General features: G+C 41.1%; 1 long non-coding RNA gene across 1 annotated transcript in view; it reads left to right on the forward strand.

Moving 5' to 3' along the window:
• Positions 1-1,719: 1,719 nt before the first annotated feature.
• Positions 1,720-5,678, forward strand: part of LOC114614535 — a 39,089-nt gene continuing 35,130 nt past the window's right edge. Inside the window, exons 1-2 of the long non-coding RNA XR_003710342.1 lie at positions 1,720-2,122; positions 4,407-4,508. This is a non-coding gene — a long non-coding RNA (uncharacterized LOC114614535). The remainder of the gene's footprint in view (positions 2,123-4,406; positions 4,509-5,678) is intronic.

Below are 5,678 nucleotides of genomic sequence, written 5' to 3' on the forward strand. Positions count from 1 at the left end.
CATTGGTAATTAGCTTGATGGTCATTGATGATGAGTTGGATTACTGTATTCCAAGCATCAGTTGGCAGAATCAGCCTTGTCCTGTGTGGCTGAAGTCCTTGTCATCATTCTCATCCCTCCTACATGCAGGCTCTTGCCAAGATGTTTTTAATGCTCACATTGCACTCCTGGCTCAACTTATTGATGAGGAAAGCATTCTAACCTTTTGGTCTGTTGGGCATTTCTGCAATCCTCATGTCTTTCTTATTTCATCTTCTACATTCCCAAAAGCTACCTGATGTTTTCAGAACACTGTGTAGTCTTTTTCACTGACTCACCTTCACCCCTTCCTTCCTTCACTAAGAAAGCCTTTTGTCTTACTTATTTCTCTTTCCAGCTAGTTTGTCCGTCCTTCCTTCCTTCCTTCCTTTCAACTTTTTATTGATTCTTCATGAATTTCACATCATGCATTCCAGTCCCGCTCATCTCCCCTCCCTGTACCTGCTCTCCACCCTTGAAACCTCTCCACCTACAGAGAAAAGAAATCTTGTGGAAGCTGTAGTCTGTCACCCGTTTGCCTGGACTTCTTTGCTTGCCAATGCTCATTGCAATGACTCCTTGGTCTAGTATGAGTTCTCTGACTTCTGCCATCAACACTGGAACCTCACTGGAACTCCTCTTGCATTCCCTGTTTTTGCCCTGTGTCATGGAGATTCTGTAGTTTAAGATCTGTAGGACCACCCTGTTCACAGCTCCAGCAGTTCACTGATGTGGTAGGTGTTGGGGTGGGCCAATTCAAAGCCCTGGATCTGGGCTTGAGAGGTATCTAAGTTTGTGAACCTGCTAGCTGTCTTGAACATACCACACTGAGGTGAGCTCTCCTGCCTTATCCTGGCTGGCCCATCCAATGTTACAGTCAGCAAGGGGCAGTGCCAGCTCTTCAGCTTTCATGCACTCAGGGATGGCTCATCTACACTCCTCTCTGTCAGGGACAACTCTATTGTGCTGCTCAGGTGAGGTGCCTGTTTTTCCAAGTGCTGTAGCAGGCTCTGCTCATCTTCAACCCTGGCAACAAGGGCTAACTCTATCCTCTTGCCCAGGTAAGGTGCAGGACCTGTTCTTCTGCTCTCACGATCCAAGGACCAGCTGTCCTGCTTGCTGTAGGTGGCAAGGGGTGAGGGTTGTGGAGGGCATCTCTCCTTCACCCATGCCACTACATGACAGACAAGTTATGGGACTCATTTTCCAGAGTGCTGCAGTAGGTGAGGGGCATGGCCAGCTCTCCTGCCTGCTGTAGGTGGCAAGGGGCATGAGGGAAGATATCTCTCTTGCCTGTGTCACTGCATAGCAGACAACTGGTGGGGCCAGCTTTCTTGCTCTCCTCATACCAGGGTCAGCTCTACTGTGCTACCCAGGCAAGGTACAGGGCCTGCTCTCCAGAATGTCAGCAAGTACTTTCTTAATATTCATCTCAAATAATATTGTTCTCCTGAAGCATTTATCATAAACCAGAATTTTTTTCTTTTAGTGTCTGTAGCATTATATATAAAATGTATCTTAGAACTGATTGTAGAATAATCTAGAGGCCAGTTTTTATATTTTTCATTTCTACTAGACTTTCATTTTACCACACTAAAAGATAACATGTTTAATTTATTATTAAATAATTTCATACATATATACATGTATATAATGTATTTTGGTAATATAGACTTTTGTTCAGTGCTCAGTCAGATACTGTAGAAATTGGAAATCAAAATTAAAAACCATCTTCAGAGTCTGTAACCTCAGAGAGAACTCCCAGTTTCAGCGATTTGAAGGATGATAGAGGGCTACTGTGAAGACTTTGTTGATAAAGAGAATATGCCCAAAATACTTTTAAACGCGCAATTATGACTGACCATGCTTTTACAGTACTTTAAAACTAACAGGGTTTATTTGTTTCCAGGTGGCCATGGAACGGCGTCACGGGCTGCTGCAGATGGTTTCAACAGTCCTGATGGATGCCCTTCATCTGTGCCTGCAAGAGGAACCCCAGGCTTCATGTATGGCCTTGCTGTGATCTAGTATGATGCTCTACTCTTCCACTGAACTCTACTTGCTCTAGCTGAGGAGCTTGGCTATAGTTTAGCCTTTTATTTTTGTAAGTAGCTACACATAGCTGAGAGAAAATTATTTTGATGTTAAAAAAAACAATTTTACTGATTTCTAGCCATTTTTTTTTTAATTTTTTTATTGGATGTTTTATTTACATTTCATATGTTGTCCCCTTACCCCATCCCCCACCCACCCAGGAACCCCCAATCCCCTCACACCTCCTCCTTCTTCTTTGTGGATGTAACCTCTATCTACCCCCCCACTCCCACCTCCCCACCCTCAAAGCTCCCACCCCCTGGGGCGTCCAGCCTTCATGAGGTCAAGGATCTCATCTTCCACCTGTGCCCAGCAGGGCCCTCCACTCTTATATATTCAGCTAAGGCCCTGGATCCCTCCATAAGTGCTCCCAGGCTGGTGGTTTAGACCCTGGGAGCTGTGGTTGGTTGGTATTGTTGCTCTCCTCATGGGGCCACAAATCCTTTCAGCTCCTTCAGTCTTCACTCTAACTCCTCCATTGAGAACCCCATGATCACTTCAATGGCTAGTTGTGAGCATCTGCCTCTGAATATGTCAGATTCTTGAAGACCTCTGAGGAGACATCCATATCAGGCTCTTATCAGCATGCACTTCCTGACTTCCACATCAGCATCTACCTTTGGTGACTGCACATGGGATGGATACTCAGGTGGAAAGGTCTTCAGACAGCCCCTCCTTCAGTTTTTGTCCCTCGCTTTGTCTCCATATTTGCTCCCTTGAGTATTTTGTTGCTCCTTCTAAGAAGGACCGAATCACCCCCACTTGGTCTTCATTCTTTATGGACTTCATGTGGCCTGTGAGTTGCATCTTGGGCATTTTAAGGTTCTGGGCTAATATCCAATAATCAGTGAGTGAATACCATGTGTGTTCTTTTGTGATTGGCTTACCTCACTCAGTATGATAATTTCTAGTTCCATCCATTTACCTAGGAACCTCTCAAATTCATTGTTTTTAATAGCTGAGTAATACTCCATTGTGTAAATATACCACAGTTTTTTAATCCATTCCTCAGTTGAAGGACATCTGGGTTCTTTCCAGCTCCTGGCTATTATAAGTAAGGCTGCTATGAACATAGTTGAGCATATGTCCTTATTATATGTTCGAGCACCTTCTGGGTATATGCCTAGGAGTGGTATAGCTGGATCCTCGGGTAATGCTATGTCCAATTTTCTGAGGAACCGCCAGACTGATTTCCAAAGTGGTTGCACCATCTTGCAGTCCCACCAACAATGGAGGAGTGTTCCTCTTTCTCCACACCCTCGCCGTAGGTTTTCCTAAGAGTCACAGGCTTTTGATTAAAGGCCTGTCTTTCTAATGTTCGCCTATGCGATTACATTATAAAGTACATAGAATCACATTGGCTTTCTACAAATGCCAACTACTTCAAACGTTTCAGAACACATACACTCAGTCCCCATGACAGTATATTCTATTTCATTAGTTACTAATGGCAGAAACTTGGGATTTGTTCATCTGATCTTTAAAATTTTTTTCTGAAACAATTGTTTCAACAATATTGATGCTGCTTTTGTCCTGAAACTGTGTAGCTTAAGGACCACTGTGTTCCTAGGACTGGTATTTTGAGTTATATTTGTTAGCTGCTTCTGAAGGATTTTATTCTTTTTATAATATAGAGGCATAACATTAATTCTACTCATAATGTTTTTTAGTGTTGTCTACTCCTCTCCGAACCCTCATGAACTAGAAACCAGAAAAATTCTATTTCAAGAATTGGTAGAAGCACTTTATTACACTTCTCTACTAAAGAGAGTACAGTAGCTAACAAAGTATTTTTTTTTTCTGCATGAAAAGTCGGAATATTTTTCAGAATTCTGGGAAATGTCAAAGTAATTTTGGCTGTAGTAATATTGCATTTAATGCTACTGAGAATATTGCTAACATTAACAAAAATATTCTGTAATTTCCCCAGTTATTGCTATTGGTGACGAGGGATGTGAAGCTGGCATGTGCCCATGCTTTGAGCATCATCATTAGACACATCTGATTCTACATGTCAGAAACAAGCTTTCCTTTTAAGACAGCTGAGAGAATTTTCAATTGGGGTTAGAGGTTAGGGTTGATTATTCTATATTTGCATCAATGATATCTTAGAGTATAATAAATGTACCAGAGTAAACACAAGTGTAAAATTTCATGTATAAGACAATTTTTAAACATTTCTGTGATTTAAAAAAATTATCAAAATATAGTAGTTTGGAATCAAAGGCAATTTTTATTCTATATTAATCATTTTATCTTTTTTTCCTGTGACTTTGGCACCATTTACTTTGCAGATATTAAGCTGTTGTTGAGGAAGGAGCTTTGACAATAGAAGTGACCAAGCAGCAGGTCCATTTCCACTGTCGAAGGCAGCTGGAAACTCATCTCTATGGATAGTAAGTGTCATTTCATGAATGGGAGATGCTATGAAGACTACTCTGTTCACTGGGACCCTATTGGAATGTTGAATTATGATGCTTCATTGGTTGAGTGTAAGCCATCAAAATAAGAGTGAAAAAAAAAAGACCTGCGGGGTGGACAGATGCTCACAGGGTAAACTACTTGTGGCATAAACTTAAAGACATCACAGGAAAGTCAGATGTAGTCATGTGCCTCTAACCACAATTCTGATATTGATTGGGGGCTTGCTGGTCAGTGACTAGCCAAAATGGTGAGCTTCATGTGCTGAGAGAATCACCTATCTCAAGAAATAAGGTTAAAAGGCTGGAGAGGTGGCAAAGTAGTTAAGAACACTAACTGATCTCTCAGAGGAGAACATGGGTTCAACTCCCAGCACCCACATAGTAGCCAACAACAGTCTCAGGGGATCTAATGCCTTCTTATGCCCTCAGTGAACACTGCACATATATTGTGCACAGACATATATTCAGGCAAGCAAACAATGAGACTAATAAAAATAATGAAATCTCAAAATATTTAAAAAAGATAATGTGGAGGGTGATTGTGGCCTGATATTAACTTTTAGACTTTGCAAAATGAGTTACACACACACACACACACACACACACACACACGCACACACACACACATTATACATACACAAGCACATACATTTGAAAAAATGTTGTTGTTTAACATTTTTTAGATAACTTGTCTCAGTATTTTTATTTTTGATTTCATTATAATATTTATGTTGAGTCTACAGTAAATTTTTATGCTGGAAATAGACTTCAGGATTATAAGATAAATTTAATGTATAAATTTGAGTTTATAATAACTAGAATAATTCTTCTATGGCTATGGTAATAAACTATCATTATCTTCTTAGATCTAATGTAAGATTCAAACTCTGACCCACTCACCTCCAAACCCCTTCTTAAAAGTGCTATATTAAACTACATGAAGTTGTTATTTTCTCTCTCTCTCTCTCTTTCTTTGTTTCTTTTTTCCTTCCTTCCTTCCTTCCTTCCTTCCTTCCTTCCTTCCTTCCTTCCTTCCTTCCTTCCTTCCCTCCTTTCTCCTCCTCCTCCTCTTCCTCCTCCTCCTCCTTCTCCCTCTCTCTCTCTCTCTCTCTCCTCTCCCTCCCTTCTTCCCTCCCTCCTCCT

Source organism: Grammomys surdaster, unplaced genomic scaffold (genome assembly GCF_004785775.1).
Source record: "Grammomys surdaster isolate TR1022 unplaced genomic scaffold, NIH_TR_1.0 126391, whole genome shotgun sequence".
NCBI lineage: Eukaryota > Metazoa > Chordata > Mammalia > Rodentia > Muridae > Grammomys > Grammomys surdaster.